The 14823-nt window shown below is 43.8% G+C and overlaps 1 protein-coding gene across 19 annotated transcripts in view; it reads right to left on the minus strand.

The window, feature by feature from the left end:
* Positions 1 to 14823, minus strand: part of APBB2 (amyloid beta precursor protein binding family B member 2) — a 357050-nt gene that overhangs the window by 271673 nt on the left and 70554 nt on the right. For 12 of the 19 annotated variants that reach the window (XM_061164645.1, XM_061164640.1, XM_061164636.1 and 9 more), the window contains one exon: positions 11531 to 11686. The exons of 5 other annotated variants lie outside the window; for them this stretch is intronic. The gene's annotated coding sequence lies outside the window, so the exon portion shown is untranslated. The remainder of the gene's footprint in view (positions 1 to 11530; positions 11687 to 14823) is intronic. 2 more of the 19 variants (XM_061164641.1, XM_061164635.1) reach the window with 1 other exon arrangement.

A 14823-nucleotide genomic window follows, 5' to 3' on the forward strand; every position in this document is an offset into this window, starting at 1 on the left:
GATGGGGATATATAAGCGAATACAAACCCTCAAATCCCTGTCTTTTGCAATTTATATTTAAACAAATTCCTACTGTGCAAATTTATGTGAGAGTGAGATAGAAAAACAATCATTTAAAATGTAAGTAGGCAACGTGTTATAAAAGAATAAGCTCTACAGGGAAAAAATAAAGGAGGACAAGAGGGATTTGGGGAGGAGAGGCAGGAGAGTCTGCAATATTCAAGGCCATCAGGGTTAGGCAGGTAGGTTTCACTGGACAGTAACATCTGAGCAAAGGTTTAATCCAGAGAGAAAGTTCACCGTGTGGGTACCTGGGGAAGAGGATACAGGAAGAGGAAAGAGCAAACGTAAAAGCCCGGAGGCAGACATGTCCCAGGGTGTTCAAAGGCCAGTGTGGCTGGAGTGGACTTGGCCTGGGGAGAACAGGGGGTGATGAGGTCCAAGAGGGAAGAAGGGGGCTTGTTACGGAGTCCGTCAGGTAACTGGAAGGACTTGTACCTTTTACTGTGAGGACAAAGAAATCACTGCAAGCTCTGAGCAGAGGGGTGCCCTAGAGTGACGTGAGTCTGAACAGGATCACTCTTCCAAGAACAGAGAGAGAGGTGAGGACAGAATCAAGAAAAGAAGTGAGGCGGCCCCTGGAACAACTCAGGCAAAACGGAATGGCGGCTTGGGTCAAGGTAGCCATGTGGACATGTTCTGATGGCTGAGTCAATAAGGTTTCTGACGGACTGACCGGACCTTGGGAAAGTGTCTACATTTCTCCCTGAGAATGACAGTTCACTTCACCGAGAATACCAAAGCCCCAGCCGAGACCGTGCTCCTTGTCCCTTGATGGCTGTGAAAGTCCAGGATCCGTCCGCATGCTCACTCCTCTTGTCTCCTGTCACCCTACAAGCGGCAGGGGGCTGGTGCTCAGAGTGCGGCCCCATCACAGCATCACCTGCTCACAGTGCGGCCCCTTCAGGGCACAGACCTGCTCCACGGCCCTCCACCATCTCTTTGCGAGCTCAGCCCTATCTCGAGGCCTCAAACCTCTCCATCCACCCGCCTCTGCCCTCCATCACCCTGCCTGCTCCCCCCCAGGGCCCCGGGTCTCCGGCCCTTGCTGCCCCCTCAGGGTCACTGCAGGGTCCATCTCCTCTAGGACTTCTCCCCAGGACGGGATGGCTCATGTTGCTTCCCACCTCCTCGGGGTTCCTGTGGTCTTTAGCACTTGCACCAACCATCCACATCACACTGGCCCATCTAAACTGTGTGCTCTGAGAAGACAAGCGCCAGGCCACAGGCTTCCCAGGCCCCCCATCACCTACTCTACAGGAAGCAATAGTAACCCTTGCTGACAAAGATCATCACAGGGCAAAGTTCAAGAGGACAATGTTCAAATTATTTTAGGTGCACTATTAACATCTGAAAAGTGGGAGGAGTCACATAAAAATCCAAATGTCTATCTTCTCTCAAACTATGAGAAGACCACTGGAAGATCAGGCAGCACCGGCCCTTGCTCCTGAATAGCTGAGTGGTAACTGTGCCCTTTCTCCCCCTTTATGCTCCAGTCCACCTGCTTTCTTCTGTGTCAGGTCCTGGCAGGCATGTGAGTTTCCAACCCCCATACCAGGCACTGGCTACCCTGAATTTTTAAAATATCAACTTCTTTTGGGAACTGAGTATTAACTGAAGGTACTATCAGTTTTTCTCACTTACGATACACGGGCACAAACTTGTTTGGACGTTTCTATATTTTTAAAAAATGACATTCATTCTATACATACCCAGATACATACACATATGTACTTTGTACTAACCTTCTAACAGATTACAGTTCATACACTCTGGTTCAAATACCTTCCAATATGGGGGGGGGGGGGGGAGGAGTATAATTCTTGTGGTAATTAAGTATAAGAGGGTCAGACGTCAATACAGAAGCCATACAGAAAGAAAGGAAGACAAGGCAAAAAATAAATAATACCAATGAGCTACTCATCAAGTCATTTTAGGGGGAAAAAGTTACTAAAATTATTGTGGAAACTAGAAAAATGTCCATGGCTTTGTAGATTTTTAAAAATAAAAACATCAAGGATAAGAGATTGAAATATGTACAGTTAAGGGATGTTACAATGGATTTGCTCTCCAGACTACAACTGCCTACATGCTAAAGAAAAACTGCTATCTTTAAATTATTAAGTTTCAGCATCCAAACTAACAGCAGAGGAGGAAAAGTGAAAGCCGCTCAGTCGTGTCCGGCTCTTTGCGACCCCGTGGACTATACAGTCGTGGGATTCTCCAGGCCAGGATACTGGAGTGGGCAGCCTTTCCCTTCTCCAGGGGATCTTCCCAACCCAGCGACTGAAGCCAGCTCTCCCGCATTGCAGGAGGATTCTTTGCCAGCTGAGCCACCAGCGAAGCCCAATGCTGGAGTGGGCAGCCCGTCCCTTCTCTGGGGTGAGTCACACCGTAAAGAAACGGGTACAAAGGTTCCCAGAGCGCCTCAGCAACAGCAGAGGAGTCAGCAGTCACTGCTACTGGGAGAGTCGAGGGGAGGCACCTCCTTTGACCTATGACTCGTGTCTGGGGGGCTTTAATTAAGAGGAAAGCAAAATCCAGACACAGAAGTCAGAAGTTACTTAAAAGGCACCCTGGCTTTATCTGTGCATCAGTCATTACTTCTAGTCCAAACAGGCAGGCCTTTCTCAGCAAACAGCTCTCCTGATTAGCAATCAGATTTTGGAGACTTCCACAGCCACCTCCAGCCTTGTGGTCTGAAAAGCAAATACAATTCAGTCCAAAGCTCATATTTAAAGCAAACAAACTGAACATAAGAGTACACTTTCAGACACACTTCAGCACGATGGGATTCTTTGTCCTTCAAACCACATTTGGTAAATATCTTTCTCTTTTCGCATTCTCAACTCAACGTTTTAACTAAAAAGCTTTCAAGGGAACGTTCACTGGCTTAGCATATACTTTACTACTCTGCCCATAAAAATTACCTCTCTCTTCTGCATGTAAAGAGGCAAGAAAAGGGGGAAATTTACAGTGTTTTTAAAAACATTCAGTAAGGTTTTATAAACTGTACTAAAAATACTGTGAATGGTTATGGTCATGATCATACACTGCCCAGCTAGCTCTTTATTCTTGTTTAAAAGGAAAGAAAATAAATAAGTGAAAATGGCTAGAAAACTCAAATAATACAGAAAAGAAAGAGAAGTTTTTCAGTGTAATAACAGTACATATTTTTCCATGGGGAAGAAGATATAAGTACCAGCATATATATCTTCATTAAAACATTTATACAAAAGGAAATGGTATTCACAAGATTTGGAAAAGACTTCTTTCATTTTATATAGATAACTGCACATATATATATATATGTACAAGTGTATGTGTGTGTATATATATATAAATGATATAATTCCAAACTGGCACACATATAGAGCTCCTTCATTCTTTACAAATAAGCTATGAGAGTAAAACTTGTACAAATATCTTGGCACAGAGTTAACAAAACCTATTTATGAAACTGCTGGTGATGTTAAATTTTGAAATATGTTACCAAATTGCCCTCCCGTGGCATCTACTTTATAAGATAATTCAATCTCAAACAGCAGTCCCTTTTCTGCATATAATGTAAGTATCACAACTGACCTGCTTTGTCTCAAACCACATCACGGAACTGCCAGACAATCAACCCATCACAGAACAAGTCACGCTCTTCCAAACAACACAGATTCTACACACCAAACCAGACGCACCATGGATCAAAGCTGGAGGCTGGCAATCACAGCTTCGTGAAGAGTGCCGTGCTGCTGGCCTTTCTCACTTTTCTCCATTCTTTGTCTAAGACACAACTGCAGGAATGGGCAGGTAGGGGTAGAGAGATCACCCTCTCCTCGGTGTTTATCCCAGTGCACGCGGGATGCTATGATAAACCACCAAAGACTGGGTGGCTTACAGACAACAGAAATGTATTCTTTCTCACAGTCCTGGAGGCTGGACGTCCAGCTCGAAGTGCTAGCACAGACACCTTCTGGTGAGGGGCCCTCTTCCCAATTCACTGCTGGAGTTCTCACGGTGTTCTCAAACGGCAGAAGAAGCCAGGATGTCTCTGGAGCCTCTGTTATATGGCAGTGATCAGGGCTCCACCCTCCTGACTGAAGCACGTCCCAAAGCCACCACCTCCTCATACCATCACCTTTGGGGGTTAGGATTTCACCATGTGCATTTGGGGAGGGGACACATTTATCTGGACTTCCCGAGTGACTCCGTGGTAAAAGAATCCGTCTGCAATGCTAGAGACTCAGGTTCAATAGCTGGGTCTGAAAGATCCCCTGGAGTAGAACATGGCAACCCACTCCAGTATTCTTGCCTGGAGAATTCCATGGACAGAGGAGCCTGGCAGGCTAACGTCCAAGAAGACCAGAGCATTACTCAACTATGAACACTAGCAGATGGAAACACTGGAAGTCTGAGACCATCATAGAGTTGAACACCTTGATCCCTCCTCATGGTCAAATGCCACAGGGCCTCCATGGCAGACAGTGCCAAGAAACTCCAAGCTCCTCAGACAAGAAATGCAGAGTCAGGGTCAGGGATAGTCGGGGATGGTCAGGGAAGCTCAGGATGACAGTCTTCCTTCCTTCTCTAAGTAAGCTGCTTGGGCCTGTCTGATTCCCTCAGCAGCCAGACGCCTCCAGGCAGCTGACGGGCAGCTTGACGGAGCACGTGGCTGGGCCACGTATCTTGGCTGTAAAATCAGGGACAGACCCCCAAACAGTTGTGCATTTTTATTTCTGCTTCTGAGGGTCTGATTAGGTATCTTCTTCAGGTAAAAAGCCTTGAAAAACCCCCATCCACTGACAACCTCCTACCTACTTATTTATCAAAAATAACGAAATGCCACTTTGCCAGACTAATCTACATCCATGTTAACCACTCTCTACTTGGCAATTCCAGAGCATCCTACTCATACAGTACTTTGGGCCTTTATTACCTCATTAGTTATAATAATGATGCAAGACACACAAAGAGACACACACAGTCTTGTGTACAAACCAACCACTTTGTAAGCTGTGCAAAGCCTTTTATTTATACAGGTATATCATGAAGTTTGAGAAAAAAGTCTAGGTTCAAATTTAAATCAGTAGCTGGGAGACTCAATCTCTCAGCTCCAGAGCATCTTCATCTATAAAACAGGTAGTGCTGTCTCTCTCGTAGGAGCTTCTGAGGATTCTCCCCACCCCATCCAGTCCCACCAAGAGCTGAGAAAGTGCCTAAGTTCTCGGCACACTAGACAAGCTCAATAAAATGTCAGCTCTCCCACGAGGGCTCGTATTCTGGCTGTCTCTCCCCTAGGATACTTTATTTCGTTCCCTCCAGCAACTACCGAAGTTGACTTTGTTAATACTGTTAACAGGTTCATTTGGAATGTAACTGAATCGCACTGAACCAAGTAAAACTAACTCAGCATCTCTCAGCACTCACAAATTAACGCCGCCCTCAAGATCGGTGCTCATTTTTCCTCCAACTTTAGAATCATCGAGGGCCTAAAGTCACGGCTGGAACTCCAGACTTTCTGTTTCTGAGATGTGTCTCTGGCAAAGCCACTAACTGCCTCTCACCTGCCCAGGCGCTGCCACTGTCATGCTTGAACCGGACACCAGAAAAGAGCCACAGCACTCACAAACTATTTACAGCCTGAAGTCGTCAAGAAAACCAGCCTTAAGAAACCAAGCGTGGACTAGCTGCTATCTAAATTCTGTCCTCAAAGGGCCTCAGCAGCATGAAGAATGCAAGAAAAACTGTTTCCATTAATTCCTAAAAAGAACACAGTAGCAAACTATAAAGAGCAATTTCCTAATGAAAGTTAGACTGATGTTGATATTCATTTTCAAAATAAATCACTGGCTTGGACACTGTCTATGCAAAAACATCCAACAGAATTATTTTTGTTTATAAATGAAGAACAATTATTTTTTGAACAGTAATAATCAATTTGGTAACTTGAGAATTTCTAAACAGCTACCATATCATGTATATAGGTCATATTCGGACAGTATCATCAGATTAAATGTTTCCTTCATTATAGATCATTATGGGACTGAGAAACCACTGCTTGTTCTTACATCAGTAATTATACTAAAATAAATGACAACTGACTACATGTCCCCGGAGTACGGTACTTTTGAAGGCCTTTAAGGGAAACCTAGTACCTTACAGGTTTTTTTAAAGACAAATATAAAGACACGCAAAAAATCAAAAGATGCAACATTCCAAACTCTATTAATACGTACATTTACCATAAACATCCTCATTAAAGGTTTCACAGGAACGTGGTTTCTTCTAATGAAAGCCAGTTCCAGACAAGCTCTTTATTCTTGCACCAGCCTCACCAAATGTGGCCACACTGACCTGATTTTGGCTTTATCTGCAACCATATTATTATAAACAAGCAGGAACCGTCACAAATGTAACTCACCACAACCCCACCTGCAGCAGCTCACTCACTGCAAATCTCTAACTTCAGACTGCATAAGGCTGCATTCAAACTGAAGGGCAGCTCAGAAGCCACCCTCACTCAGCCCTACTGTGCTTCAGTTCCCTAAGAAAAGCAAGGCCAACGGGACCACAGCCTCCTAGAACATTATACTACACTCCTCAGAGGGTCATTCATCATTCTGTCACTAGGTCACAAGGATTTTTTTAAAAGGACACCAAAGAGAAAGAAAACACTGAAAGGAGAGACGGGGTTAAAAAATTCACGACACCCATTTCCAGCTCCCAGAGAAATAAACAAAAGCTCACCTACTGTTTTTTCTCTTAAATGAAAATAAAACGGGTAATTCCATGTTGCTCCGTGGATGTCCTTTTATGAAGTGACTTTATCTACCAAAGGACTGCAAGGAAAGCAAAGGGGCCAGGTAACAAACACGTCAACCCCACACAGGTGGAAATGAGAAGATTACAAAGAAAGAGCAGGAAGCAGATAAGCCATTCTGGAGCACTGAGCCCTCCGGAAAACAGGAGGCAGGGCTTGACCTACTAATGGAATTGCAGAAAACATGTTCTAAATCAAATCGTGTGATTTTAAAATCTGATTAAAGTCCAATAACAGATGTCTGCTTTTAGCTATACGACAGGGAGGAGAAATGTCTCTGAATCTCACCAAGACAAAATTAATATTTTTTCACATTAAAAATAAAAGTCAAAATTGTAACTTTACTACAAAATAAAATAAAATGGCCAACTAGAATCCAAACATCACAATAAAGCACTTTTTTCCTTTTCTGATCTTTATGCATTCACAATTTTTACAAAGTCATAACTAAAGAAGAGACAAAAATGTGCAGTCCTTATGTTTCTAATGTAATTAATGTCTTCACAGTAAGCAGTCTATTGAGAACCATACCAACAAAAGGCAAAAACAGCACACTTAAAGATAAAAGTGTACCTAGCACTTTATATTACAAAAAAGGTCCAATTTGCATAAAACGTAAAACCATACTATAACCTCCAAACCCAAGACATTTTAATTGACAGTTTTCATATAGTAAAATAATCATCTTATAACATTTATCTTTCTTTGTATAAAGACTCAATTCGTATAATCATTAATGAAAACACTTTAAATTCTTGAAATAATATACCAAACATGTAAATCCTTCAGTCAGTAATCACTGGTAATGATTAAGACAGACGTAATCTTACCTGCCTCCTGAGAAACCTGTATGCAGGCCATTAAGCAACAGTTAGGACCAGACATAGAACAATGGACAGTTCAAAATTGGGAAAGGAGTACATCAACGCTGTACATTGTCACCCTATTTAACTTATATACAGAGTACATGTGGCCAAATGCCAGGCTGGATGAATCATAAGCTGAAATCAAGAATGCCGGGAGAAATATCAACAACCTTGGATATACAGATGATACCACTCTAAAGGCAGAAAGTGAAGAGAAACTAAAGAGCCTCTTGATGAAGGTGAAAGAGGAAGAGTGAAAAAGCTGAGTAAAAACTCAACATTCAAAAAACTAAGATCATGGCATCTGGTCCCATCACTTCATGGTAAATAGACGGGGAAACAATGGAAACAGTGACAGGTTTTATATTCTTCAGCTCCAAAATCATTGTGGATGGTGTTGACTGCAGCCATGAAGTTAAAAGACACTTGCTCCTTGGAAGAAAAGCTATGATAAACCTAAACAGAGTATTTAAAAGCAGAGCCATTACTTTGCCGACAGAGGTTCGTAGAGTCAAAGCTATGATTTTTCCAGTAGTCATGTACGGATGTGAGAGTCAGACCAAAAAAGAAGGCTGAGTGCCAAAGAATTGACGCTTTTGAATTGTGGTGTTGGAGAAGACTCTCCAGAGTCCCCTGAAGAGCAAGGAGATCAAAACAGTCAATCCTAAAGGAAACCAACACTGAATATTCACTGGAAGGACTGATGCAGAAGCTTCAATACTCTGGCCACCTGATGCGAAGAGCTGACTTACTGGAAAAGACCCTGATGCTGGGAAAGATTGAGGGCAAGAGGAGAAAGGAGTGGCAGAAGATGAGACGCTTGGATGGCATCACTGACTCAACAGACATGAGTTTGAGCAAACTCTGGGAGATAATGAAGGACAAGGAAGCCTGGCGTGCTCCAGTCCACGGGGTCACAAAGAGCTGGACCCGACCTAGAGATTAAACAACAACAATAGGGCACAGAGCACGGAAACTCCACTTTCAGCTCAACTTTTCTGAAACCTAAAACTGCTTCCATCAAACAAAGACTATTAATTTTTTTTAAGTCCAATAAGGTCAAGTATAAAAAACACAAAGTAATCATCATAAAGCCCAACCTTGAGAAGAGGAAACAAATCGGTAAAGTTCATGACGCATTTGGAATTCTGCTTACACCAGAAAGCCAACTCTTGTTTTTGGTGAGAAGAGCAGCTGTTCCCCTCTGGTGTTCAACTCTGGACAACTTTTTGATAACCTCTCATTTGGCTGCTCCCGAAACAATTGTGTTTACAGTAAATACCAAGATTCTACTACTGGTGAAACTCTGAAATTATCTTCCTTATCTGCAATTAACTATAGGCTCTGGAAAGCCTCCCTTTCTTTCAGACTCAAAAAAGCAAGTAATTGAATTAAATATAGTTCTAAATATGTGCCTGCTCCTCCTCTGTGAAATGACAGCTCTCTATGCTCGCCTCTTCCCAAGCCAGCAGAATAATAATAATAATAATTCTGCATTCCTTTGACGCCCACAGAATTTTGCTCTTAGCTCTGGTGATACACTTTCACTCTGGGGGTCAGCTAGCCTCACACTGATCTGATCTGGCTGATCACTGCAAGCCCCTGAGGACAGGGGCAGAGCCACGGTCACGTCATGCGAAGACTTCACACTGAAAGGTATGGCAAAGCAGGAAGTTTTTGGAACGAAGTGATTGACCCATAATTCAAACTACCTAGCTAACCTTCTGGGAGAGTGAAACTGGAGTTGCTGGCTTTTGGGGCTGCTGGGTCTGGGCCCACCCGTGGTGGGTGTAAGGTGGGTGTATGTGTGCATGTGTCCCCCTGCCCCCATTCCCTTTCCTCCATCAGCCTACTCTGATTTCCTCTATGTTGACTTCACTCTCAGGAAGGCTCTTCCTACGTGGTAGCAAAGAGGGTCACTAGCAGCTCCAGCTTAACAAACCCACAGACAGGAAAAAGCTCTCTGCAGCAGTTTCATAATTCCATACCTCCACAACGGGTCCTTGTGACCCTGACTAGCCAAGCTGATGTCACATGCCCACAACAGAAGCAATGGAGTCATCGCCTCCTCTGACTACATGGGCTGAGAACAAAGCAAGGGTGACTGATGGCCCAGGGGAAAGCCGCGTGATTTATTGAAAGGAGGAGGAAAGAGATGCTGGGTGGGCAAAGCCAACAGACACTCACTGCTTCACAAGCTCTGAAGACCGCTGACTCATTCCCTTCTGATTATTACGTGTAATTCCCTTCTGCTTACTACATGTACCACTGAACACTGAATACAAAGTGTTTTCAGCGCCTGTCCCTGTCTGATCTTCTTTCTCAGAATGAATCCTTTCCCACCTTACTGCCACCTGTGAGGCGGGTTATGCAGTTTCCTCCTCCTGCTTCACAGTGAGGCTGTGTTGCGTTTAGTTACATTCCTACTGTTTGCAGGACATTTCTTCTCCTTCGTCCTGGGTATCTTAACACCACATGCACACACTGTTGAAAACAAATGTGTTGCGAGCTTTTGTTTGGAGAGAGATTTAAGAGTAAGACACCACCCTTATGGCAGAAAGTGAAGAGGAACTAAAAGCCTCTTGATGAAAGTGAAAGAGGAGAGTGAAAAAGTTGGCTTAAAGCTTAACATTCAGAAAACTAAGATCATGGCATCTGGTCCCATCACTTCATGGGAAATAGACGGGGAGACAGTGGAAACAGTGTCAGACTTTATTTTTTGGGGCTCCAAAATCACTGCGGATGGTGACTACAGCCATGAAATTAAAAGACGCTTACTCCTTGGAAGGAAAGTTATGACCAACCTAGACAGCATATTAAAAAGCAGAGACATTACTTTGACAACAAAGGTCCATCTGGTCAAGGCTATGGTTTTTCCAGTGGTCATGTATGGATGTGAGAGTTGGACTATGAAGAAAGCTGAGTGCCGAAAAATTGATGCTTTTGAACTGTGGTGTTGGAGAAGACTCTTGAGAGTCCCTTGGACTGCAAGGAGATCCAACCAGTCCATCCTGAAGGAGATCAGTCCTGGGTGTTCACTGGAAGGACTGATGCTGAGGCTGAAACTCCAATACTTTGGCCACCTCATGGGAAGAGCTGACTCATTGGAAAAGACCCTGATGCAGGGAGGGATTGGGGGCAGGAGGAGAAGGGGACGGCAGAGGATGAAATGGCTACATGGCATCACTGACTCGATGGGCATGAGTCTGAGTAAACTCTGGGAGTTGGTGATGGACAGGGAGGCCTGGCGTGCTGCAATTCATGGGGTCGCAAAGAGTCGGACACGACTGAGCAACTGAACTGAACTGAACTGAAGAGCTTGCCAAGCAAACCAAAGGAGCACACACAGAAGTACCCCGCCTCCCCCAGAACGTGGCAGGTCTCCACAATCCACCCTTCCTGGTGTGGAAACACACGAGGGCAAGTCTCAGAGCATCGGGACAAGCCCAGGCTCTCTCCCCAAAATAAAGCAAGATCAGAGAGCAACTAGGGTGACCTCTGGTTGTGGTTTGTTGTACATTTGCTAAGCTTAAGACCTCCTTCTCGTCTCTGTGAGAGAGAGAGGATGGGACAGAGGAGAGGGGAAAGGAAAAGAAAGAAAGGAGGATAAAATGCACCGCATCCAGAAGTTTGTCAGGCTGTCTGCCATTTGTACGATGGCCAGGAGTCCCTCAGATAACTGGGAATGATTATTTAGGGGTTGTCTCAAAAACACTCCATGAAATGAACAAAACCACCTTCCCCGTGTGATCCAATCCACTTTACCCAGCCTCTCTGATCTTATACCAACCTGATCTTGCTTACGTTATCGTCTGTCTCAGGCTTTCACAGGAGCTTTCTTTTATGGATTTTCCATCCAGCAAACGTTTCTGTTCCCCGGCTGGGCAGATCCGACCACAGCATGCTTGGCTACGGACGGCAGCAGCTCACCCACAGCAGCTCCAACCTGGAGGTGGGGAAGGCCGGAACCCGTTAGAGGAATTCACAGGCACACACACTCTCTCTCTCAGGACTGTGTGTCTGGCAGGAGAACCCCCAGCATCGCCCAAACGTTTAAAATCATTAATGAACAGAGACAAGAGTTTATAAGGTCTCCTAAAGACACCTTACAAGTGTGGGCTATTCTGAGGGGGAGGATTGAAGTGCTTAATTATTACTAAAAAGGTTTGGCCAAATGCTTATGCTCTGTTTGTGGAAAATTTAAAAGCCAGATGTTTTAATTAACCACAGAAAACACGAGCTACAACTAAAATTTCATGAACACACTGATCTGCCCTGTGGAAAACCACAGGAATGTTCTGGCAAGGCTCGGACTGAATTCTTGGGACACAGAGGGCTGGGATCATTCCCCTTAGGAACCCGAACAGAAAATTAACTTGCTCAATATGTTTTAGAAAAGTAAAATGAAACCCAGATTTAATCTCAATCAAATACAAAAGCATTTCAGGACTTCAAAGGGCACCACCAAAAGACACCGAAGGGAAAGGTCACAAAAAATTCCAGAGTGGTTCAGGATTTAGAATGTATTTTCAATGCAAAGTGAATAGTGTAGCAGAAAAGCTCACAGGCTAAATAACCCAAAGGAGAAACTAATCATCTTTCATTTCCTAATAGAGGAAAATGATGTATGAAAACCAGTGTTCAAGTGAATCATAAATATTATCAAATGTAAAATATGTTCAGGCAAAAGGAATCACTTAACTATCCTACTTCAGGCCAAACCTGCAGCCTGGCCCACACTAGCTACTATGCTTCAGCTGGAAGAATCAAGGCATCCAGAAAAACTGCTAAAATAACTTAGGCTCACTGAATTCAGAAACAGAAAAATGAGGGAATCTTATAAAAGCAATTAGTGAACAATTAAGAACAGATTAAAAAGTCTTTTGTTAGTTATAGTAATAGTTATGACAGCATCAATATACATCAAATATGGATTCAAGAGAGAATGAAACATATGTTATTTTCAGATACTAGGTCCACAATTCTATTTCTGTAAGTCACAGACCTTGACACAAGTGTGCCAAGCATAATATTACATTGATCTCCATCTTCATTTGAAACCTCTGTGGCAAAAATAATTTCAAAAGGAACACAGCAGGAAAAAAGCAAGATATCAAGTTATCTATCTGTGGTATAATCCCAGTTTTGTTCTACAAATTGAGTGTATATAATCTAAAGATTTCAAAGCATGAACAATAATGGCTATTTCTGGATCATGGAATTAGACATATTTGTGTTTACATCTTTGTGTTTTTCCAAGTTTTCTACAATTAATATGTATCATTTTTAGAATTAGAATATTTTTAAATAAGGTTTTTCTTATTAAACAACATGGGGACGCGAATCAGAAATGGGATACCAATATAATATATTAGCCTCATTTGTGGGCTTCCTCTTATCTGAAGAATAAAAGCTAAAATTAAAAAGACTTCATTTATCTGAACTCTGTAATTCTTCATTTAGAAGTTCAAAAGCCACATGTCCAATAACACCCCAGGGCTGAACAACTTCTTTTCTAGGAACAAGAAATTTTTACTGATTTTGCAAACCTGTCACAAAGAAACAAGAACGTACTTATTCCTCTCTCTTAACTAATGCATCTAAATTTCTCTATCACTAGCCACGCTATACAACTGCCACTTAATGAAAAATGTTCTGATGTTACTTAAGATTTCACAGGAGCAGAGCCCTGAGTAAACACTGCCACACGCCATTTCTGATACTCCGAGCATCTCGGAAAACACAAAACTCAATGGTGGAATCTTAAGGGCATGGCAACCCACTCCAGTATTCTTGCCTGGGGAATTCCATGGTCAGAGGAGCCTGGTGGGCCACAGTCCGTCGGGTCACGAAGAGTCGGACACGACTGAGCACCTATCACTTTGACTAACACTGGGGTAGTACTTGGCAGTCCATCATTCTAAGAAGCCAGCGTCCTCAGTTTACAAATGAGGACACTGTGGCCCAGAGAGGTCAAATGTCTCTTCCAAGGCCACACAGCTGGTGGGGCAGGGCTAAGTCCAGACCACCGGCTCCACTGAGATCAAGCGCTCAATCCACCACTACAACGTCTCAGCACGTCTCTACCACGGGTTAAATTCACATTAGCAAAACGAGTAGAACAAGACAAGAAATGTATTCCGTCAAAAATGAAACACACGCAGGAAAAGAAAAGCAGAGACCCAAAGCTGCGCTGAACTAGACGAGGCTCTGCCCATAACCCGCTCTGCCGGAGAAACAGCGGCTGCAGTGTGAGCGGGCAGCAGGGGCCTCGAACAGAAACCGCCTGCCAGGCCAAAAACTCTCTGGTCCTGGGACTTGTCCTGCTGAAGACAGCAGGGCTCCATTGCTTGAAGCAGGACAAGAGGTTTTCAACACGAGAACACAACACTGGCCCCTGTGAGCCGCCTGTGGGTGAGACAGGGACGCGTGCTCACCCCACTGTTGGAGGTAAACGATCTACTAAATGACCAGACACCGAGTCTGAGCCGCCTCCTTCCAAAACAACTCAAGTTTTAGGGAAGAGATATTACTGATTTCAAAAATTAAGAAACAGGGTGGGGATCATTTTGTAAAGTACAGAAACAGCAAATCTTTGTTATGTACCTACAACTAACAGTGTTGTAGATCCATTATACTTTAATAAAACATTGTTTGAAAAGAAAGGAAGGAAGGAACAGGAAGGAGAGAAGAGAGTCACCAACCAATAACTAAAACAAAATAATCCTAACGCGTCACCTCCTAGGCCAGATACAAGTGTGGGGGTGAGCAGGGCTTCTCCTCACTGCCTCTAAGTGACTCTAAGTGACAGTGTACGAACACTGCTCCTCCTCACCTCTTTCTCTGCATTTACCTACAGCATCCACACCAGTCAGAAACCTGCATGTCCCACAGATGTGAGCAGCCTGATGAGTCAGGGAGAGCAGAGGACAGAGGGCAGTGACGAACTCAGAAATGCTCCCTGAAAAGCCTTACTGAGTTCCCTCCCGTCACCCCGTGCCTGCTGGGCAGCGGGACCACAAAGACAGGAACTGTGAAGCCACTAAAAAAGCTGCATCCAAGGACGACGTCAGCCGGCTTTGT

Source organism: Dama dama, chromosome 17 (assembly GCF_033118175.1).
Source record: "Dama dama isolate Ldn47 chromosome 17, ASM3311817v1, whole genome shotgun sequence".
Classification (NCBI taxonomy): Eukaryota; Metazoa; Chordata; class Mammalia; order Artiodactyla; family Cervidae; genus Dama; species Dama dama.